The 24,119-nt window shown below is 53.5% G+C and overlaps 1 protein-coding gene across 2 annotated transcripts in view; it reads left to right on the plus strand.

The window, feature by feature from the left end:
* Positions 1-24,119, plus strand: part of SH3BP4 (SH3 domain binding protein 4) — an 85,365-nt gene that overhangs the window by 16,117 nt on the left and 45,129 nt on the right. The window contains exons 2-3 of one of the 2 annotated variants that reach the window (XM_078071487.1): positions 11,654-11,784; positions 19,627-19,702. The gene's annotated coding sequence lies outside the window, so the exon portion shown is untranslated. The remainder of the gene's footprint in view (positions 1-11,653; positions 11,785-19,626; positions 19,703-24,119) is intronic. The other variant, XM_036091843.2, reaches the window with a different exon arrangement.

A 24,119-nucleotide genomic window follows, 5' to 3' on the forward strand; every position in this document is an offset into this window, starting at 1 on the left:
CTGTCTGTCACACACACACACACACACACACACACACACACACACACACAGTGAGCCTCGGCGTCCTGGTGTCTCAGTTCCGGCTGATCTGGGCAGAACCCTGTAGTCTCCAGCATCAGTACTGAGACCTGGCACAGGCAGCATCCTTACTTTTCTTGTGACCACAGGGGAGGTCTTGGTGAATCTCTAAACCTCAGCAGGTTTAGAATATCACCTGTGAAGGTTAAAACTATCGCACAGGTCCCTCCCCTAGAGAGTCAGTCGGCCTGGGGCTGGGGCCTCTGCATCTCTAAATTTAAGAGCATCTTAAGGTGACTCTGCCCAGCCAAGACAGAAAATCACCAGGTTAGAGTGACCACCCCCCCACCCCATTGGAATACGCATCTCAGATATCGTTCCCAAGATGATGTTTTTCTAAGCTTTTGGTGTACCTAAATCCGTTTTATAAGAATAACAAGTGCTTTTGTAACAATTCCAAGTATTACAGACAATAGAGGGTGAAAAGTGAGTCTCTCTTCTCCCCCTGGAGCGGGCTGTCTCCCAGGGTCTAGACCACTTTCCTTGGTTAAGTGACCTTGACTGACCTTGGCTGATTCCTTCCGTCCGCGGTGGATTCTGCTGACCTGTACTGCTCAGGTTTCTGTGTCTGTGTGTTCCCAGGTGGCGTGCAGGTAGACTTGTCTTTTTTGTTTATTAGCTTTGGGGGAGCAGGGTCACTTTTTGCCACATCAAACAACTGGGAGTGGAGGGTTTTTTTTTTTTTAACTGCTTCAGACCTGTCTTGTGGGTACCAGGCCCGAATTGAAAAGAGTGTGTGTGTGTAGCTGCAGGGCGCTGCCAGATACATATTTGTTCATAAGCAACCTGAGCAAACGAACTAGGCTACGGTATATATGACCTCCCTCTCTCCCTCTCTCTCTTTTTTTAATATTTTATTTATTTATTTGAGAGCGAGCACAAGATGGGGGAGGGGCAGAGCGAGAAGGACAAGCAGACCTCCCCGCTGAGCTTGGAGCCCCACCCGGGGTTCGATGCCAGGACCCCGAGATCATGACCTGAGCCGAAGGCAGATGCTTCACTGAGCCACCCGGGCGCCCCTATGACCTCCCTCTCTTTTTAAAAATCTTACTGACTTATTTTTAATTGTAAACAACCACATAATATGAAATTTGCCATCTTGATGGTTTTTAAGTGCACAGTTCCGTAGTGTAAAGACATCTACATCCCCCAACTTTTTTCGTCTTGCAAAACTGAAACTTACCCATCAAACCACATCTCCCCATTCCTCCCTCTCCCCAGCCCCTAGTAACCACCTTCCTGCTTTCTGGCTCTATTATAAACGTGACTGTTTTAAATCCCTCCTCTGGGTGGAATCGTGCAGTATTTGTCCTCTTGTGACTGCCTTCTTTCACTCAGCGTAATGTCCTCAAGGTGCGTCCGTGGCAGAGTGGGTGACAGGACCTCCTTCTTTTCAAGACAGGATAATATTCCATTGTGAGGATAGACCCCATGTTCTTTATGCGTTCATCTACACACAGACATTTGGGTTGCATTTCTTGGCTCTTGTGAATAACGCTGCTATGCACGGGAGTGTGCAAATATCTTTTGAGACCCTGCTTCCAATGCTTTTGGATGTATATACCGAGAGGTAGGATCGCTGGGTCATATTGGTGCTTCTGTTGTTAATTTTTCGAGGCACTACCATGCTGTTTGCACAACGGTTGCACCTTTTTACATTCCCAGCTACAGGGCACGAGGGTCCCAGCTCCGCAGGGTCCCCAGCACCTGCTGCGTTCTGTCGGTTTGATGGTAGCCACCCTAATGCGGGTGAGGTGGTACCTCCTTGTGGTTTTGCATTCAGGAATTATTGACGGTGAGTGTCTTTTCATGCTTGTGGGCAAGTCTGCTCCTTCTCAATGGCACTTAGTTACTTAGATTTTCCATAAATTGTTTTCCACAAGCCTTTTTCTTTACTATATAGGTACAAACAGGGCTTGGGGTAAAAATGAAGACTCTAGTGAATTGTTCGAGATGTCCGGGGTTTTCTCCTATCACACAGTTGTTGGGGGAGCTTATTTCTGGAGTAGACCATTTAGAAGGAGACGTTTCTTCATGAAAAGAGGGAACAAGCCCTCTCCCGGCATTACTCTCAGAAAGCCACCTCCCCCCTTGCAAATTGTTTCAAGAACCCATATAATGGAAGTCCAGTGTGAGGAATAACATCTAAAACACCCACATCGCCCTGGGGACCTGGAACCTGAGGCTCGAGGCTGCCCAGGGCCCATGAAGGCTGGCCGTTCATTGTCCGGTCTGTTTGTGTATGAGCGATCTGTGCTTCTCGTAGACTCAGAAAATGCAGCCTGTAGAAGAAATTAAAAGTCACCTGACTGCCTATACCTCCATCACTGTGAGATAAATATCACTTGGACATTATTTCAGAAATGGGGTCACTCGCGCTCAGTCCTGCAGACCTGCTTTTTCGCTCAGCAGCGGTGGGAAAGCGCTGGCTGGCCACCCTGGCGTCCCCTGCACGTGTTCGGCGACATGGCCATCCCGGCGTGAGGTGGAACGCTGTCTTCCCGGGGCCGTTGTTGGCGGTAGCTCTTCACGCACTGCGTGGTGACCGAAAGCAGGAGCGCACCCTCTCCTGCGCACCCGGGCCAGCCTTGCTTGCGATTCCGGCAGGCGTCCCCAGCTCGATAGACACCCTCGCTGGGCAGAAGCCGTGAGTGCTCCCTCTGTTCTGAAAGCAAGCCAGCGAGGCATTGTCAGCCGCCCTTCATGGGGCAGGCACCAGCCTAGCAGCCACTCCAGCTTTGGGGGAAGAAATACATGCTTCGGGCCCTCTGGAGCAGACAGTGAATGCTTTCTCTCACTTCCCTCCGCCCTGCTCCCCTTTCTGAAGCCTGGATTTGGGGGGGCCTGCAGGTAGCCCCGCCCACATGGAATGTGAGCCCCTTTCGAAGGGCTTTTCTGGGTCTAGCTTGACAGGTGTGGTTGGGAAACTTCTCCTGAACCCCCGAGAAGGAATGTTTTCCTTTATTGTGGGCCAGCTCCTCACCAGCCGTGGGAAAACGCATTCAGAGATCTGTGAACTTGACCCCACGTGCTCCCGGTAAGAGACTGCGCTGGGCGGAGGGGGTGGGGTGGCTCTAGGAGGACACAGGGCTCTAGGCTAACAGCGATCCTGAGGCACGACTTTGAGGCAAGAGCTCCTGGAAGCTTCAGCCTGACCAGCCCTGAGGCTTCTGCCTTAGGGATGGGCTTTGCCCTTTCGGTGCTCAGGGAGACCCGGGGCTCCTGCCCTTGCTGGCATGGACGAGCTTTCCTAGCTCAGAAATAAACAAGGGAGTCATTGCTGGGCACAGCTTCTCCGGCTTCTTGCTACTTCCTCCCTCCCCATGGTGCCCTGTGTGTTGACTGGGTGGTGTTGGGGTGCTTTTTGGCCAATGAGTGGGAGGAGGGAGGGAATTAGGTGGATCTGAGCCAGTTGGTTGCGCCCACACTGGAGGGGGATACAGTGCACCTCGAACCACAGCAGGCCTGCCCGGCTGGGACACGTGGCAATTTGTAATGGGGATAATCGTAAAACTCACCCTGATTACAGGCGCGTGTGACATGCGCCTGGCACACATCTTGGTCTTGCCCCTGGGAGCAGGCCGAGCGTGGCCCAGCCAGTAGCTGCCTCGTGCTTTGCAGAGTTCGGGGCCTGGACAGGTGAAGCCTGGGGTGCGAGGCAGGAATTGAACTGTCACAGCCACGAGGAGCCTCGGGAGACCGACTAAATGTCACGTGGTGTCCTGGATGGGACCGAAGAAGGATAGCCGGCGGGGCGGGGGGGGTGGTGGCAGGGAAATCTGGTTAAAGAATGGACTTTAGTTTATTATATGTGTCTGCATCTGTTCATCCTCTGGACAAATGTGTCATCCTAATGTGAGAGGTTAGTAAAAGGGAAACTGGGTGTCGGGAGGTATATGGCAACTCCCTGCATTATCTTCACATCTTTTCTGTAAATCTGCATCTATTCTAAAAGAAAGCTTATCTTTAAGAATAGACAAAAGAGTGTTAGGGAAGGCAGTGGGCAGTGGGGGCCCCTGGCGTGGCTCTCGGCTGGGCTGGCCCTCTGCACGCATGTCTGCGTTACGAGGCCCCACCCCTGCTGGTGTTGGGGTGCGGGTAGCCTGCTAATGCCGGCCAGTGGTACCAGGCGCCCCCAGCCAGGGGGAGCCCAGGGCCCCCACGCCCTGGCCAGAAACAGCCCTTCTCTACAAAGCCAAGTGCAGTGGGCCCGGTCCACTCCGGCTCGGGCCGTGGCCTGACTCTTTCCGTCAGCACGTTCTTTGTTCTCCCCTGGACCAGACATTTAGAGGTGAGCCGCTCTCCTGGCCAATGAGCGAGCTGGCTTCCAAACACAAACACAGATCATCTTTTTGCCAGGTGAACTTGAGAAAGGGAGCAGAGCAGCAGGGACAATGGGCCCATTTATAAGCTGCTCTGACTTTCAGAGTCCAGAACGTCGGGCTTCAGAGTGGGGCTGCAGGTGCTGGGGTGGCGTCCCAGGACCCCACTAATCCTTTTAGCAACTCGAGATTGATGTATGGACAACAGGATGAGATTGTCTCCTCTGAAGATGGCCGATTAACGTATGTACAGAATACACACGGCTGCTTTGAGGCCTCTGTCCTTTAGGTGTTTTCGGTTTATGCCGTGAGTCGGGGCACAGGGATCGAGCACCGTTACATGCCCAGCACCGGGAAAGCCGCCAGGGGCACGCATGCACGCACTCACAGACACGGGGTTCGGAATCTCAGGCAAGAAGTCTTTTTTACAGGACCTGACGTGAGGGGAGCGTGTGGACAAACGCTGGTCCCCGGCTGCACCTGCCGTCTTCCAGCCCAGCGCTTCTCAGATCTCTGTGCTCAGAGATCACCCGGGGGATCTTGTTAAAATGCAGATCCTGGCACAGGAGGTCTCGGGGAGGTGCTTTTCTGACCTGAGACTGCACTTTGAGTGGCAGGGCCTCCGCGGTCGGCAGAGTTTCCGTCTGGGCTGGCAGTGGTGGTGCCCTCTGGGAGGAGAGGGCTCATGCTTCACAACTTGTCAGAAATTTTGTCAGAAGGATGAACTGAGAGATAAGCCTGCGCCTGAGTAAAGGGAGGAGATTGCAGAGAGACAAGGCGGTGGCAGGTGGGAGGAGCGGGAGAGCCGGGAGCGTCCGAGGCGGCTTGTGGGGGTGTGTGTGTGTGTGCGCACGTGGGGTTCTGTCCTGTGAGCACGGAGGTGGCTCTGACCGTGGACGTGGCACTGTTCTAACACTCCACACCTATGATTCACTCCCCACAACAGCCCCACAAGGTGGACACCGTTTTTGCCCCTTTTCAGAGAGGAAGGTGGTTCGCCTGCCTGCTCAAGGCCCTGCAGTTAGGCGAGGGTGGGAACCGGGTCCTGAACCCTGGGCAGTCCCAAGTCTGCACATCAGCGCTCAGGGGGGACAGGTGGCGTTTCCCGGGGGATGTGTTTGCACTCATGTGCATCGAACCAGAGTTTCCAGGCCCTGCACTGGGTGAGCACCAGCCACTGTGAGCCTCTGGGGTCCACCCTTCTCAGAGATGAGCCCCGGGGCCCCAAGGGCTCACGTGAGGTGACCCAGAGCTAGGATGGCCCCTTCTTTTAGGGTCCTGACTGCACCAGGGACCCCCCTCATGGCTGGCGAGGCTCTCCAGCAGGTCCTCCCCCGGCCTCCCTTTGCTTCTCAAACCCGGGTGTCTGTCTCTCCATCCCCAACCGAGACTCACGACACATTTCAGTTAAAAACCACAACATTCCCCATACGGTCATGGAGGAAACTCGTCCAGATTCCTCACGTGCTTAAGGTACCTTAGAGAAAACACAGTTTCTGGTCCCTTCTCTAGTAGGAACAGGCTGTGCGGTTTGTGGAGGATTTTCCCAGGGAAGGCCTGGGTTTTAGGGGGCTGGACTTCGAGAGTTCTTTATTCCTTTGTGTTCCTTCCTCCCTTTCAACATGTTGCCTGGCCATGGGACAGGAGTCAGGAGAGCGGGGTGGCTCCCGCCGCCACGGGCCTCGCGGGGTGTGGGGGGGCGGGCGGTGCTCTGGTCCCCCTCCGGTGATCCATTCATAGTGTGCATTTCCTCATGTCATCTGGAGAGGTGCTTCGTTCACTCATTCACTCAACAACTATTTGGGATCCTGCTACGACCAGGGTGTGCAGGGCCGGGCAAAATGCAAGGTCCCAGGCACTGTCCTCCCTCTCAGCCCGTGGGCTCAGGGACCAGAGGCTCTGTCCCTGCTCCCCCTTCCCCCCCACCGAAACCTTGGAGGCCTCGCTGGCCTGCCCTCGGGCCGTTTGTGCCCACTGACCAGTGCAGGAACTCTGGCTGGGCTGGTTCCCTGCCGCTGACGTCACGTCTCTCTTCTGTAAGTCTGCGTAGAAAGTTCTTTTGTTCGGCAATATTGGCATGATTGAATCAATGCTGTAGCCAAACAGGATGTGGTCTGGGTGACTCCCAGCTTGCAGCCATGGATGGTTCTTGTTTTTAGTTGTCTCAAGAGGTAACACCCACCACCACCACCACCACCGTGGGCGCAGGGCACTTTGGGGCCCTGGAGGGGAGCCCCTGGCCTGATGAAGGGGGGGTGAACTCTGCAGGGCCTCTGACCCCACCTTTAACTGCAGGGAAGGGAGTCGGGGAAGAGGTGGGGTGGATTCTGAGTCATAATCCAGCCCTGGAGGAGAAGGCTTCCAGGTAAAGCTTGGAGGCCTTTGAACTTGGTTTGCTGGGAGGAGAGAGAAGGATTTCCAGGTGGGCCCTGCTTCTGGGTGGAGGCTGGTCTGTTTTGTTTGCGGGGCAGGGTGCGCGGGGGGCGGCGGCAGTGTGCAGGGCGCCCATCCTCGCTCTTCCACGAGGTGCCGGAAGGCCAGCCCTGGGGTCCCTAAATGTTGAGTAGATACAAAAAACACTTTGGGGGGTGAACAGAAAAATCAGGAATACAGTGAATGCCTGTAGAGACTTATGTAGCCATTACCCGGGCCGAGAAGTAGAACTTCACCTTTGAATTCCTGCCCCCTCCATGCCCATGTCCTCTCACCCCGTCCCCAGTGTGTTTTACCCAGTCTAGCGTAAGCTTTTAAGTAGCCCCTAACTTGAACTTGGTGGTTTTCCCCTGCTATTCATAGTTTTTCCACATAGCCAATAAACATTGGGTCCTTAAGCATTGTCCATTGTTTTTCGTGTTTGCAACGTACATGTACATGGAAGCATGCACTTTCTGTTTGTGGCTGGCCAACCCTGATGTGGTCCCCAGGGGTCCCCACCTGTTATTCACACCCTTGAGTAATCCTTCCCCTGCTGTGGCTAGCCTGGCATCCCACTTCTGATAGGGTTCGTCCAGTGATGGACATCCCTTCATGGTTAGGTTACATAGGATTATAACTTCCTTCTTGAAGACAGACTCTGTCTCTTGCTTGCTTTGATCATGCACGATGCCATAGAGAGGGTCCCACTTGGCAAGGACCTGAGGCCTGTGGTCCGATAGCCGGCAAGGGACTGAAAGCTGCCAGTAAGTACGCGAACCTTCAGATGAGGCCCAGGCCTGGCTCAGGTCTTGACTGTAGCCTGAAGTAGAGGACCCAGCCAAGCCACGTCTGGATCCCCGACCTACAGGAACCGTGAAGTGGGTGTGTTGTGTGTGGTCATTTGTTACGCAGCGCGGGGTGCCCGATGCGTAATCTTCTGAGAGTTCCTTTTTGGCTGCACATCATGTTCCTGAGGTTCACCTGTGGGGATGGGGTCTAGCTGTAGTTTATTGACTCTTACTACAGTGTGATTTTCCACTGTACGCTCATACCTCCGTTTACTTACTCCCTTTGCCCTCAAGGGCCAGAGCTTGTTCATAGCCCTTGCTGTTACCACCTGCACGCAGATGCCTCTCTCGGGGGGTCCCGCCGTGGGGAGCCCCACAAACAACGTTCGGGTCATTCGGGTTGCTCTGCATCCCCACCACCGCTCCCTGTGGTCAGACTTGTCATTTTCGGAGGAGGTCTGATGGAAGGGAGAGGGTATCCGATTTGTTTTAATTTTTGCTTCCTTCTGGACAAATCACCGTAAACTTGTTTATCGGCTTTCCTGGTGTTTCCAAGGTGAAGGTCCTTTTCATGGTTTTTAACTCCTTTTCCTTACTCAATGGCAGGATTTCTTTGAATTTTCTGGACAAAGAGCCTTTCTTGGCTTGGAGTGGTGCAAGCTTTCCCGTTTGTCATTTGGCCTCGCAGACTTTCACAGTCCCAATAAGTCAAAAGCCGAATCCTGTCGCAGGGGGCTCATTTACAGAATTACTTTCGAGGGTGCCAGTTCTGGCCCATCGAGGTCCAGTCTTTGGGTGGCCTTGGCTGTCCCTGTGAAATTAGGCTCCTGCTTACTGTAATTATTTGACTCTGCATCCCTGTTGGCGAGTCTGCCCGCTGGGTCTCCTGTGGGCCACCCCCTTGGCCTGGGAGTATTTTTGCTCAAGGAGCTGGTGTCAGCCTCCGTCATTTTGGAGAAATCCGTGAGTCAGCACTGGGCCTGGGGCTCGGGGTGCTCCCTGCCCGCCAGCCACTCTCAGTCTGCATTTTGCTCTGCACTCTGGAGGTGGTCCCTCCACTGATGGAATGTGGGTCCGGGGAGACTGTGCCCCGCATGTTTAGAACAAGTACGTTCCTAGAGAAAGTTAAAATTAGAAAAAGCGGTTCCATTTCCTGCCATTCAGTGGCAGTTGGCTTCTGTTTGTTTGCACAGGGATTTTTCTGGTAACAGTCTGTAGTCGGTTTCTGTGGAATGTGAGGTGAAGTCATGATTTTCGGGATGGAGGTGATCTGTTTCCATGGCGATCTTTGTTGTTGGAAAGTGGCTGCTTTGTTTGTGAGTTCTTGCAGATGATGCGGGAATGGAAAAATATTATTGAAACAACCTTTTTCTCCAGCCAGCAAGAATTGTTTTATTTATTTATTTTAAAGTTCTTTAGTGGGAAGTTACTATCTTTGTTAGTGAAGTCCGGAAGGAGTGGACCACAGCGGGCTTGGCGGCTGATCGCCCCTCCTCCTTCCTGGGAGGCCACCCCCCACCCCTCCCCGGAGGTGAGGCACAGCCTGGGGTGCCCACCCTTGTACACCCCCCACCCCCGTAGGGGTGTAGGTTTAGCAAATAAAAATGCACGACATCCAGGTGTATTTGACTATCTGGGACATATTTACACTAGTACAGTTATTTGTTCTGCGTTTGAAATTCAAATTTAACTGGGTGTCCTGTATTTTCTCTGGAGAGCCAATGCCCCCTCAGCCCCGGCTGTTCTTTGCCGTCCTCGTTCTGGGTCTCACGTGGTGCCTGGGCCTCTCCCAGGTGCGGAGGGGCCTCGCCTGCTCTGGGCTGGCTTGCTTGCGGCACTCGGGGACACACCTGTGGCTCCCCCAGTTTTGTTCCGTGCGGAGCGTGGACGCCTCCTGGTGCTGACATGGGGCTGGCCATCTGGCAGAGCGCTGCAGGGCCCACAGCCTGCCCTGCGGCATGTAGCTCATAAATGCAGAGTGGGGGCTTGACATGCCGGTCTGCCTGACGGAAGGTCCGGGAGCAGGAGGGCACTGGAGAAATGTAGCGTCATCCTCTGGAGAGCACGAGTGCTCATCAGAGACGCACCCCCAGGCAACCGGAAGGAGCTCACCTGGGCTGGCTGGCCTGGAAATGCCAGCCTCGAAGTGGGGGCGGGGCGTGCTGCCGAGAGTGAAGTCACAGGCTTTGGGGGAGAGGTGGGTGGGAGCTGGACCTTGGGTCATTTTTGCATGGGCAGGGAGGGGACTGAGGAGGCATTCCCTACAGGAGAAGGTGGGATGTGTGTGCAGGGGTTTTGGGGTTGGGCGGCTGACCTGGTCAGTGAAGGGAATTGGCCGTGGGTACTAAGGAGGCTGGAGATGGAATAGGGCCAAACGGAGGAGAGCCTTGAAATGGCTCGGGGAAGCCAGGCCCCAGGTGGGCAGGTGGCAGGGGAAGCAGGTGAGCGGGGAAAGCAGGTGAGGCAGCAGGAGGGTAGGTTTGGCGGAAGAACAGGGCAGCTGGGACCCCCTGGGAGTGGATGAGTTGCTCCAAAATCAAACTGCAGGTGGTGGGTATGAACGTTCAGGGAACAGGTACTAGTAATGGAGCATCTGACTATGTGCTAGGTGCAGGCTTGGGGCTGGGGACACAGCAGTGAGTGAGACGGGTGGGTTCCTGCCCCCACGGACGGAGCAGGTGAGCTTGTTCCAGACACGGATGTGACTGCTCTGGGGGCTTCTGTAGTTCGACTGAGTGAGCACCTGCTGTGCTCCGGGGGTCCCAGCTGAACACGACGATGTCCCTGCCTTCATGCAGCATTTGCTTCTAGTAGAAGAGAAAGGAAATAAAACGATCAACAGAGAATGTCAGGAGTGATAAGTCGCCTGAGGGATTGGGAGGGGGGTGGAAGTGTGCTGGTTTGGATGGGATATGGGATGGCTGAATTTTACCCCCCCCCAGAGATATTCCCATCTTAATCCTAGAACCTGTGAATGTTACTTTATACGGAAAAAGGACTTTGCAGATATGATTCATTTAAGGAGAGATTACCCTGGATTATCCTAAATATAATGTAATGGCAAGTGTCATTTTAAGAGAGAGAGGCAAAGGGATCTGACCCCAGGGAAGGCCTTGTGATGAAGGAGACAGGGATCAGGGTGGTGGGCTTTGAGGATGGAGGAGGGGCCACAAGCCAGTAACACAGGTGGCCACTCGAAGCCAAAAAAGGCTGGGAAGCGGATTCTCTCCTTAGGGCCTCCAGAAGGAACCAGACCTGCCAGTACCTTGACTTTAAGACTGGTTTCAGATTTCTCACCTCCAGACTGAAAGAGAATGAGTTGGCATTTCAGGCCACCAAGTTCCTGCGAGGGATTGAGGAAGTGACATTTGGGCAGAGCCCTGAATGCAGGGGACTGAAGGTCGTAGCTCCTGGCGCCTTCAGAAGGCTGCGGTGGGCTTCCCTGCTGACATGTGGCCTGGGACTGCAGGGCCTGAACTGGGTCCAGGCCCAACCTAAGGCCAGGAACTCTGTGGGAGTTGTGAGCTCTGATGGCCTTGGCCTTCAGCCTGGACTCAAGCCAGGGCAAATGTATTTATTTTTAATGTAAAATGTCCGTTGGAGCGTGAATACCCTTTGCTTTTCTCCAGTTTAGCAGAGTGTAAATGTATCTTATTATTATTATTATTTTTTTTTTTAGAGAGAGAGCACACGTGAGTGACGAGGGGTCTAGAGAGGGAGAGAGAGAATCTCAAGCAGGCTCCAGGCTCGGCACAGAGCCCAACACGGGGCTTGATCCCACAGCCCTGGGATCATGACCTGAGCTGAAATCAAGAGTCAGACGCCACCCAGGCGCCCAATGTATCTAATTAATGGAACAAAATATTTCCTTGGCTTTCTAAACTGGGAATTTCTGACACTATAGAATAGCCCACTGGCTTGGACCAGAGCTGCCTGAATGTGCTCATTCGTATCACCCAGCTGTGTCTGTGCCTTGGCCAGAAGGCCCAGTGGTGAGCTGCCAGGTTCACATTTGTGAATCCATCTGTTTTGATTGACCTCTGAATGCAGAGCCTGACGTAAGGAGTTGGGGACTCCCACCTGCAGAGGGACTTCCGCCCCGTGCACCTGGCGTCCTCCCTGGGCACCTGCTGGCCGGCACCTTCCCCATCTAGAGCCCCCGCACCCGGTTCTGCACTCGGGTGAGCATTTTGTCCCTCGGTGTCTTCCGTTTCCAGGCTTGAATTTCTGTGCCTACTTGCTCTTCCTTCCAGTTCCAGAATGCAGGACCCGAGTTTCTTCCTTCCCTTGCTGTCCCTCTGTGCTTTACGAGGAGCAGAGGCCCATGGGAATTTGTGAGATGACACAGAGTGGCCCGTTGATACTAACCTCCTGCTGTCCCCTGAACCAAACGGGCACCAGCCACAGAAGCTCGGGCTGCGTTTATAGTCGTGTTCACCTCTCATGCTTAGTTTTCGGTTGCTTATGATGAAGGCAAGCCTAAGTAAATACCCAGAGCCCGCATTCGGAGAGACGGGTCATGCAGGGGCAGATGGCTTTGTCGGGAAGAGAGATGGCAGACAGAACCCACCTCTCAGGCCCCATGATAACCACCTGGCCTGCTGTGTTCTCTCCAGGACCCCATTCCATGAGTTCACGCTGTAGCAGGAAGCTGGGGGGACCCAGAGGGAGGTGACTTTCCACGCAGCCTTGCTGGTGGCCAGGGGGATGGTAGTCCCCCAGCCCGGTGCCATCAGTGGAAACGTTTCCCGAGGCGCACACCAGTCCAGTGGCTTTTTCGAGTTTGCAGGGTTTTCGTAACTTTTTTTTTGAAGATTGCATTTTTTAAAACGTCTTGGTTAAAAAGTAGGATATTCCCTGAGGTTGGGGACTGCTTTGCATTTCTGGATAACATTGTGCTTATCTCAACAAAGAGATTAGAAACTGCAGATTCATTTTGGATAAATATTTAAAAATACAGAATGGTCCCCTTATTACTTTATTCAGGTCTCGGGCTTCAGAAAGTGTGTGTCCCAGCGCTTCTGTTTCTGACCCAGTTTCTAGATACGCTTTGCGGGTATGGTTTGTTCTCGGAGGCAGGGGGAGGGGAGTGGTCTGTGATACATAGTTGGATTAATGAATGATGGATCATTTCGTGCTCTTAGAGAGTAAGTATTCTGCCCTTTGCTCCACCACTTTGGCTGGGTTTTCTAAACCACAGTCCCATGGGGCGGCCGGTGCCTCCCCCCTCAACAGCCCTTTTACAAAGCTGAATAGGGAGGGGAGGCTTCCCAGGGTCTTAGTTTGGGATGAGTCAGGCGTGGAGCTGCGTGTCTCCCTCTCTTGCCTCTTAAACTGTTGCCCAGGTGACAGGTTGCCAGGGTGACGATTTGACCCCAGGAAGGAGCATCCGAGAGGTCACCAGGCTGGTGGCCCTGGCCGAGGAGGGGCGAGCGGGTGGCCGTGGGGCTCTGGAAGAAGCAGCCAGCACTCACGCCCGGGCCGGGTGACTCCCCACCCTGCCCGCCACTGAGAAGAACATTCAGCACAGCATTCAGACAGAGCCAGGACTCGAGTCCCGGTCCTAACAGGGTCTGAGTCTTCAACACACCAAGTTATCCGAAATATTCTCAGCCTTCTCAGCATTTGCTGGGGCGGGGGGGTGGGGGGGTGGGGGGGGTGGTGCTCTGGACTCTGTACCCTCTCCCAAGACTCACACCTGAACTCCTTTCACCTGGTGCAGGCAGGGTACTTAATTTCCTCCTACTTTAAAACCCTTGGGAGGTTTTATAATTTATGTCTCAGAAGAAGGAAAGAAGGAAGGAAGGGTGATATCGGAGCCCAGTGTGGCATCTTTATGCCCTCACTCTGAGCCATCTGGTCTTACCGCAACCTGCTTTGTCTTCCTCTGTTCACTTTGCATTTGACCATCTTCTGTGTATCAGTCACTGGTGCTGGCCCAGCACCATGCCTGGTGACCCCGGCTTTCCACTTCCTGACCTCAGGTCCGTGGTCGAAAGTGTCTGGTCTCAGTTGTCTCATCTCGGAAATGGGCGCAGCGATACCTGCTTGCCCACCTCATGGCATCACTGTGGGAAACAGCCAAGAGGCCTAGTGGGAAAGTACGTCATCAACCATCATGCGTGGTACCAGTGGTTCTCAAAGTGTGGTTCAGGGACCAGGAACGTCACCATCGCCTGGGAGCAAGGGAGAAGAGCAGGCTGTCAGGCCAGCCCCAAGCCCCAGGGGTGGAGTCCAGCCGTCTGTTGGAATGAGGCCTCCAGGAGTCTGCCTGGCGCTAGGACAAGAACCACGGCCTGATGCAAATGTTAGCAGTTAGGTTCTCAACCTTTTACTTATTCCCCAATCATTTTGTGGGGTTTCTACTATGTAGTTGGCACTAAGTATTTGGTCCTCCACGTTCCAAAGAAGAACAAGTCTAATTGGATAGACTCTTGCATGATATGGAGAGCCTGGTTTTACACTTGAGGAAACCAAGGCCCAGACTCGAGTTAGGCCGTGTCACCAAGGCCGTTGAGCTCGTGAAGGGCGGAGCTGAAATGCGAACCCACAGAAATCCTCCATTTACCTGGCTGCCTCCTGCCAACAGCCCGCTCCCAGACGCAGCTCCCTGACTGGAGCCATCGCCCATTTATCCACGGGCACAGTTAGAATGAAAAAGAATCAAAAGTCAGACTCAAAAGCCCAGGATGCCGCCCTTGGGCAGCTCTCCTTCATTGTCCAGACACTGGACTTAAACTTCCGGTCTCACTGGGGACGCCCGGGCTTGCGAGCTGGGTCAGATTGCGAACATCCTTAAGTGACCACCCAGCTAGTTGGAAAAGTTAGTCAAATCCTGGAAGAAGAATAAAGTTCCTTTTCTTTTTTTTTTTTTAAGATTTTATTTATGTGGGGGGATGGGGAGGAGCAGAGGGAGAGGGACAAGCAGGCTCCCGCTGCTGAGCCCGACCCGGCTCCATCCCAAGACCCTGAAATCATTACCTGAGCCGAAGTCAAGAGTCAGATGCTTAACCCACTGAGCCACCCAGGCGCCCCAAAACTTTGCTTTTTTTAAATGCAAAAAGCCGTGTCCGTGAATCCTCGCTGGGTGGAGGTCTCTTCTGAGTGTGAGTTGGAGAGCCCCGTCGGGCATGAATCACAGCGCATCCTCCTGATTTCCACCTTAAAAGTCAAGTAACAGCGCAAAGATGTTAGTGAAGTCGTCTGTGTCCAGCTTTTTAAATTTTTCCTCAAAGGTTTAATGTTGTCTCATTTAGCAGGCCATTTTTAAGTGATTCACCTCAATGAGTCTGCAAAATGCTCTACTTGATTGTTGTGGAAGCTGCTCTGGTCTCACGCATGGCCATTTGTTTCTGTGATAATTAAATACATATAGATTTCCAGAACAGGGCCCACCAGCTGCAACCAGAGGGGGCAGAAACCCAGAGGAGGAGGAGAAACCGCACCTGCCTGCAGGTGTGAGCGTCCGTGTGTCTAAAAAAGGGGACAGGTAGCACTGAGTCCCTCTGTCACACACACAGACAAACAGAAGCCTCCACCCAGGGAGGAAGGACAGCCAGAAATGCCGGCCAGCCGCACGCAGTGACTAAGACCACCGGCTGGCTTCTGCGTCAGGTGCCCCGTAGGAACCCACAGGCCGGGAGCGTGAATGGACAGACACGTAAATAAACCACCGCAGGTGTCTGGTTGTTCGTCTCAATAAACCCCTTCCCCTTCGTGCTTAATATTCAATACAGGTTTCATACAGGAGAGGGAAAAGGATCACATACTCTATAAATCACATACTCGGTAAAATTTGAAATGTTGTGTAATTATGGGAAACATCAGTGAACCAGCTCTGCATTCTGGGTGAGAAAATGTCACCACCTAAATCAGGTGAGATTTCAGACACTTTGACTTGGCGGTAATCATCCACCACCTGCCTAAATAGGCTTTCAGTTAACGGTGTCATGTGTGTTGATGTTGACAACATTAAATATAAAGGCCATTGCCAGTCTACCAGAGTGTTATTTATTTATTTATTTTAGTTCTGTTAATTGGCTCTCTTATAGGGGACTGATTTTCTCCCATCACAATGAAGAACGCGGGGTGAAGTCAGGCCATGAGATCCCACTTTGTTCCGAGGGTCGCTCGCAACAAGACTGCTGGTGCTCAGCTGCTCTTGGGGGCGGGGCAGTCCCTCCCCGACTGAGGTCCAGGGGTAGCAGCTCTCTATAGCTATTGTGAGTTGATGGAGTTTGCCTTTGGGGCCATTCCTGTCTGTGTTTCTAGCCACGATGCCCATCGGCTTGGCCAGCGCGGCTGGCACTTAACCAGGCCCCTGTGGGTACGTGCCCACTTCCCTTTGCCCAGAGCCGAATACGGCCTGGCTCTTTGCCCCATTGCATGGGTAGGGCTGGTATAGCAATGGGGTCGGCAGACTCTCTCTGTAAAGGGTCAGACGGAATGTATTTGGTACACAAATGGGCGTGGCTCTGTTCAAGACAACCTGACTTACGGACACTGCAATTTGAATTTCATATAATATTCATGTCACAGAACACTCTTATTTTTATCTCCCACCTCCAGCTATTTAAAAATACAAAAACATTCTTTGTTCATGGGCCATACAAAGACAGATGATGCACTAGATTTGGCCCTTGGGCCAAAGTTTGCCTCCGGTGGAGGATGCTAATTTATCTGGTTCTACTTTCTATTCACTTTGGTGTCCTTCAGGATAAGGAGTAGGGATGAGGGAAAGCCAGTTCCTGCCGTGGAGAGACTCCAGAGATCGGCAGACATAGGGTACGAGCGATCCTTTGCTGATGGAGCCATACTTGTCCGTTATGGTGGCTTGGAAACCTTAAAAAAAATCTGTCATGCCCACAGCAGCCCCCAAGATGGGCGGTATCGTGAGAATTCCTTTTCCCATTTTGCAGATAGAGCGTAAAATTTCCTAGGGCTGCCATAGCGAAGTGCACGCTGGGTGGCTTGAGCACCAGAAATGTGTTCTTACACCCGCCTGGAGGCTGGAAGTCTAAGGTCGAGTCTCGGCAGGGCTGGTTCTTTCTGAGGCTGTGAGGGAACATCTGCCCCAGTCTCTCCTGCTTCTGGTGATTTGCTGGCTGCCCGTAGCATTCACCCCAATCCTGCCTTCATCTTCACATGGCGTTCTTCTCCGTGTGTGTGTGTACCCCCCCAAATTTCCCCCTTTGTAAAGACACCAGTCAGATAGGATAAGGGCCCACCCTAAGGACCTCATTTTAATTCCATTACCCCAGTAAAGACCCTATTTCCAAATAAGGTCACATTCTGAGGTCCTGGGGGTTAGGGCAGGACTCCAACATAAGAATTTGGGGGGACACAGTTCTATCTATTAAGAGGGGATGTGGAAAGCCTGGCTGAGTGTCTTGTTGGTGACTGTCCCGGAGTGAGAATGTAGGACAAAGCTGTCACCTCTGTCTTTGTATGAATATAGTTTCCTCTCTAAATGTTAGGAGCTTCTTACTATTTATGCACCCAGCCTTCCAGAACCCCTCAAGTAGGGTAAACCCTCTATAGTTGTGTCTTCAGCTGAGACTATAAACTGTTAAAACAGCTCCTGACAGATGCACAGGGGACACTGGACTGTGGGTGAAGACACATGTGTTCGGAGACTCCCAAAAACAACAGAATCTTGTATTCTCCATGTTGCTTTTTGACAGCTCGGTGGTTCTTGGAGATTTCCCTTCATTTTGTCCAATGACAGCAGTGATGTTTCTTGAAACAGTATCCGGGAGTTCGGCATCTTCTAGACTTTGGGACTTGATGCCAACTCGATGAACCTACATGAAGTCCTGTGGTTTCTTCTGGGGGCCTTGGGGACTGGAGAGCCCACACAGGTGTGTGGCCGCTCCCTGGGGACAGCAGTGCTCGGTCAAAAGATCATGCCCACTCTCCTCTCAGGAACGCTGGTCTTTGTGCGAAACATAGGGCTTTCAGAGGTAGACCATGGAGCTAGGGGGTTGGAGAGGGGCCAGTGGGTCCTGTCCACCTAATCCATGCACCCCAGACCTCACCGGCCAGACCGTTCACAGCCAGATCTCCCTCCCTCCCCTCCCTCCCAGCACCAGATGGCCGAAGGGTTCCGTGTGTGTGTGCCCCCGCACTCCTGTACCTGCCCAAAGTCCAGCATGGCCATCTCTGAGTCAGCTTGTTGGGCAACGTTGGGTCCTCCCATATTAGGTATGAGGTAGGAGTTGACCCAGCCACCCCCAGTCTGGGGAACCTGCCAGAGATTCACGTGATGAAATAAAACTCTCTACCTAAATGATCCTCTGGAAGGAGTGAATGACAAGCCCCAGAGAGCTTGCAAGGCCCTTCCCCCAAAATGCTAAGTGACTCAGCCCTTAAAACAACAGTGAATACGAGTGTTGCGGTAAGCTCTTCAAAAAGAGAAAAACTGGCAACTCTTTGGAGTTCAGACGAGGTAGCGGTCCGCAGTTTCTCAGCAAACGTGTATTTCGTGGCTGCGAGATGGGCGTTGGGCAGCCTGGGGTGGGGTGAGCAGCAGTAAAGGTGCAGGAGGCCAAGGCGAGGGGCCTGCGCACGGACCAGAGCAGGGGAGCGAGGCCCAGCAGAGCTGGCACCCCGTCAGAACGAGGCGAGAGATTCCCACAACCCCAGCCAAGATTTGGGGGAGCGGTGGGGAATAGGAAAGGAGGCACCCCAGTTTTATATAGGCTGGTATTGTGACTTGGGAGGAATGACTCTTAACGATCAGGAAAAAAGAAGTGCGTGCTCTACTTAATGCTGTTCTCACTGTAGAACAGATCAGCAAGAGTGGAGACGTCCGAAGACGCAGAAGCCCCCACCAACCCCGTTCTGAGAAGCCACGTCTGTTAATATCATCACCGCCTCTTGTCCCTTTTCAGCACGTTTTCCCCTTTTTAACACGATGAGGGCTCTCAAGTGGCATGGATCTTCCGAGTACCGCGGGCACCTGGACGAACATTCGGGAGTCCCGCGAGTCTTCCTTGGGCCCGCGGATAGCGAGGCAGACACGTCCACGATCAGTGCGCCGGCTGGACATCGGTGTCTTGCTCCCTGTGTCTTGAACATCCTGCCCCCAGCCCGCATTTTCCTGTCTCCTTTGGGATCTGAATCTTTTGTCGTGTTTGAATAAATGTTCTCACGTTGGTGCCTTTTTCGTAGTGTTGGTTGACTTTGATGGAGCTCTTCCCTTTGCCTTTGCGACTTCGGACACCGCTTGCGCTAAGTTCTGTCTACCTGGAGATTAACTGTGTCCACGCCGCAGTTTTCTCTTGGCTTCGGGTTGATTTCTTTTCCTATTTCCACGCCTTTCTGTACATCTGGAGTTCGTTTTACTGTTGAAGCCCCAAGGCGGGGGGCTTGGGGGGACAGCGTCCTGTAAACTAGTCAGCTGTCCCAGGAAGCCCCACTGCTCGCAGGGAGACTGGGATTGGCCGGTAAGATTATTCTGTTGAACTGCCTGCCAGTCTCTGCAGAAGTGACAGCAGATGAGGGATGACATGGCACTGGGGGAAAAAATCACAAATAAAAAGCCCTTGTTGCAGGCTGGGCTGCCCAGGGAGCCAACTCTGACACAGGTCTTTGCATGAGAGGTTTACTGGGGGCTCATGCTTGGGGTCAGCACCCCTGGAAGGCCGAGGTGGGCCTCTGAGACCCCACAGGAGCTCCAAGCCCCTGGCGGCCCTGCATCACGTTATCAGCAGCAGGGAGTGGGGAGGGGGCAGCTTCTCACCCCTGCGCAGCTACCCGGGGAGGGGAGGGAGGGAGGGAGGGAGGGGCTGGGAGGGGCCTCCAGGGGCTGGTTCTGGGCCAGGGCCCTTCTGCAGGCCTCGTCCAGCAGCGGGGATGGAAGGCGCATCCGGGGCCACATCGCAGCGCCCGCCACTGTCCCCACCTTACCGTGTGAACGTGGCTCAGGGCACAGTTCACCCTAGACGTGGAAGAGGGAAAGCAACGTGGAGAGGTTTCGGTGACAAAGGCTCTGAATCCTGTGTTCCCCTTTTGTCTTGCAGCATCTGCCTTCTGTGGATGGGAGGCCGGGTCCTGGGACTTTCACTCTGACGTCAGGAAGCTGGTGACCTGTCGGAGGTAAGCCATGCAGCCTGGGTTGTTGGGATGAGCAGCTGGTCTTGGCCTGCTGCGTGGAGACCACTGTCGTGGCCAACGTGCACGGACCCCGATGGGGAGATGGGCCCCGTACGCCTGCAGAGCAGCTCCGGAGGGAAGGAGTCACTTCCAGAAGCTTCCTGGCCTTTTACAGTTCTGCAAACATCTCCCTCACGGCTCTGTCTTCATATCCTCATCAGCTCTCAGTGTCCCCAACCCGGGAAGGTCAGATGGCACCGGGGACTTCCCTTTCTGGCGCCACCAAAGGAACACTCTACCCAGAAACCAGACGGGCAGCTCGTTCTCTGCCCTGACAGCCGTGGGGCAGAGCCCAGGTTGGCCGTCCCCTTCGTGTTTGCACAAAGGAGTTATTCCTACAACGCAAGAGGTTATGAGCTCCCAAACAATGGCCACCAGTGACGAGGTGCGGGCTGAGAGAGCTCCATGAGGCTGCGGTCACGGCTCACCCACGCTGGGGCTCGGGGAGGGGCTCGGGGAGGGCGTCTGTCCTGGGAACACATTGGCAGAACGGGCATTCTGCAGCAGCCAGGACAGAGCGAATGGTCTCCTCGTAGGATGTTCTCGGGTGTTTTCTTGGCTGTTCTTTTTTTCTTCTTCTTCTTTTATTATTGAAGCGCAGTCGACATACCGCGTTATGCGAGTTTCGGGTTGTACAGCACAGCGATGGGACGAGTCCGTACAGGGCTCGGTGCTCCCAGGATCAGTGTGGTCCCCATCTCATTTCACCCAGGGGTGGGATCTTACTCCCTTGGCCAGCAGTAGAACAGTCACCTCAGTGGGGACATCTACACGGCCTTCCTGGGTTGAAAAGCCACCCTGTGCCCTTACCAGGTGAAAAGATCGGGTTGAATTAAATGGGTCCTCTGCATACACCGGGTGGAAGAGGGGAGTTCATTAGGAGCCACTCAGAGGCCGCTTCCCTCCTGATCACGTTTGAATAATAAAAACCCTGCCATATAAAGGGACAGCTGCCTGGATTATTCCAGGTTTCTCCCTAAGTCTTCCGCATCCTCTGTTCAACTTGGGGGATGAATGACTGGATTTTGTTCCAACGTTCTTCTCTCCCCACCTTTTCTATCAGGTCTCATTGTTTTCCAGTATCTGCTTTCGGACAGAAAGAATGTTTGGGATGCCTGCACGTTACGCCCTGGGGGCTTTCAATGATGTGAGGAATTCGGGAGCTCTGTGGTCCCAGGGTCTGTCCTCCACACACTGAGGTCTCGGGACTTAAAATACTTCTGCCCTTGCCTTATAAGTACAGCCCCTTGTCCTGGAGGCTGTGGTCTGTTTGGGTTGCGGGGAAACCCAGCGAAAGGCATCCAAATTCCTTGCATTCTTTTGGCCTGGCACAGGCCGGAATGCCAGGGTTTCTGAAATCAACCAGCAAATACGTGGCTCGGTTCTTTTCTCTAGATAAACTTGATAGACACCAGTGGGTTGTACAACATGACTCGCTGTCTGACCCCTCACGTGGTCTCCCCTCTGGGTTTGGATTTCGGGTGCAGCTTGGCAAGTGGGGGCCACCCCGTCCTGAATAAGGCCGGAGGAGGTTAACGGGGACCTCTGCCTGGGACCCCTCGCCTGCTCCAGCAGTAACCTGAGCAGTATTTATGTGGCTTGCTTTCTCTGGCACTGAACCCCAGGGTTCCCGGGGGCAGCACGATGTCTGGGAAGAGGAAGCAGGTTGGTGGGACAGAGCCTTCCACCTGGAGGTAAGCCGGAGTGGTCCCCGTTGCCTCCATCTTGGTGTAAAGGGTTCCTAGGAGCCTGGGGAGGGAGGCTCAGCCTTGCCTGTTTTGGGGGGTGGCAGACATGCCATCAGGCTGAGATTTTAGGGGACTGGACATGTGTCCTACAGCATTTAGAGAAATCATCCACTGGCTGTGGCAGAAAAAGGGATCGTGACACATCCCCTCCCAGGAACATAAATGCAGTATTCTCTGTGCATCTTTAATATTCAAGATCTGATTTATTTGAAGTTCATCGTGAGGTGGCTCTTCCCAGGGTTTCAATGCGTACGTCCAGAGTTCTGCTGCTGCCTCGTTGTGTGGTTGGCGCGTGTCCCCCCAGCAAGTCCCGGTTAGAGTCTCAACCTTTTAGTGACGCCCTTATTAGCACCACCAGAAATAGTTTATTAAAGCACCTGCTGCAGGGCTACTGCTCAAGATGATGGACCAAGTGAGGGAGCAGAAATGAGCCCTGACTCTGCTTCTCTTTACTGGAAGACCCGTGTGAATGACTGTGTAACCGGCAGATATCAGAACTTGGTCTCACAGCTCCTCGGGGAGCGTGCCAGCCAAGGACAGAGCCCCGTCCCTCCTCTGGGGGAGGCCGTGGCTCGTTCCCACGGTTCTGCCAGTGCCTGGGAAGGCTTCAGCTAACCACCCGCCCCTGTTTGGTTTCCTCCAGCCCTGGAAGAGGGCCCTGTCCTGCCCATTTGACAGATAAGAGGTGAGGCTCATGCCCTAAGCCACTCCTTCCTGGCCCACCCCCCCTCTTTACCTGGTTCCTGGGAGGACACATGCCTCACGCAGGCAAGGATCCCCGAGTCCAGTGCTAACCAATAAGAACAAATGACAAGCCACAAATGTGAGCCGCAGAGCTAATTTTTAGAGGTGAAACCAACTTTTTTCTCATAGAACTGTCCATATGCTTGAAAGTCAAGGATACAATTCAGGAATGAGTTGATCTTAAAGGAAGCTACCCTTCGGCTACCTGGACCCCTCTTCTGTCTCGGTGTAGGGCCCACTCTGGCCAGGCACCCTCGGCCTGGACCATGTGGAGAAGCACCAATGAATTTTTCTTTTCAGGGGCTACTTTTCAGACCAGGCTTCTCCAGACCTTTCTGATGGGGTGGGGTTTTGGGGCTTTTGTTTTGTTCCGAGGTGAAATTCACATAACATCCAATGAACCATTTTAAAGCGTGCCCTTTCCTGGCATCGAGTGCCTCCAGAGTGTTGCGTAGGCACCAGCTCTCCCTGCTCTACTGCTTTCTCATCACCCCAGGAGAATCCCCTGTGCCCTGAGGTCATTATTCCCATCGCCCCTGCCCCCATCCCCTGGCACCTACTAAGCGGTGACTCTTGAGGATGGAACTGGGCTCCAGTCTGTATGTAGGGGGTTCCCGCTTTCACATGTCCTCAAGACAGAGCTCAGTCCGGCATCCTTCACGGCAGGACGCCGAGGTCTGCTGGGACTGTCGCTGGCCAGATGACCCAGGGCCACCGCGATTCTGCACCTGATGAGGCCTGCACGGACACCCCCGGGGGCAAGGTCTGACCTCACATTGTCCCAGAGGGCAGCCCCCCAGCCATGCGTTGGACCTGAGACATGGCTCAGCCTCTTTCAAAACCTCTGCCTGCAAATGTCTCCCATCAGTGGTGCCTCATTAAGAGTGCGGTTGAATCTGAGTGAGGTCATGAGCCGGCTCTGGGGAACCTGGGGAATGCGGACAGATGAGAGAGCCGAGCATCACTCCCGGCGCTGAGTTATACTCAGAATGGTATCTGCGTTCTTAAAAGCCTGTGTGTTAGCCTCGTCCCCGGCCCGCCCTCTTCAGCCTCCTTCAAGCAGGGAAGTCTTGAGGACAGATGAGAAATTTTTAACATACTTGGTTTGGAGATAAAGGTGTGAGTGAAGGAAGACTCCACCATCGTTTATTTCAAGAGCCTCCCAATCTCTTGCTGAAACCCGCTCAGACTACAAAGAACTCCCCAAGCCAATCAGAAAACCCCACATTACCCTATCTCTCCGGCTTGAGTTTTCCCCTTTGTTAGTTCGTTATTTAAAGCTCACGGGGTGTTGGGAAGGGCAGAGTGAATGTATTTTCTTCTTGGGTCAGAAAAGTGTCTCTGCAAAGAGCTTTAGCACTTTCCTCTTTTCTAAGTGTAGATGAATTTCAGTCATGAATCCATGAGCATTTTGCATAAATTAATTCCTTTGGACCTCGGTTTCCTTGTCTGTAAGAATGGAACCAGTGTCTAGAAAGTTCTTAAAGATGAAAAGGAATTAAATATGCTCTCAGACTTGCTCAAGAGAAATAGGAGAGTGATTGGAAGGATCCAGACCAAGCACAGCGGGTTGAGGAGGACCTGAGAACCAGGATCTGAGAAATGAAGCTGCTTTTCAGGAATTGCACGTCCCGTGTCGCCCCCCTCCCCCACCCCACGCACACCTGTGCTTCTGCCCCGTCACCTGGTCTGTGCCGCTCACCCAGCATGCACCTGGCCCAGGGATGGCTGCCAGCCAGTGCACAGCAGTCCTTGGCCAGACCTGCCCCCGGGGCCACTTTTGCTTTCCCCAGCTTCCAGTGCTCAGAAGCAGCTTAGGCCAGCTCAGCCTTTTGAGCCAGTCCTCCATGGCTGGGTCAGCAGGCGGG

The sequence above is a fragment of the Halichoerus grypus genome, chromosome 4 (assembly GCF_964656455.1).
Source record: "Halichoerus grypus chromosome 4, mHalGry1.hap1.1, whole genome shotgun sequence".
Classification (NCBI taxonomy): domain Eukaryota; kingdom Metazoa; phylum Chordata; class Mammalia; order Carnivora; family Phocidae; genus Halichoerus; species Halichoerus grypus.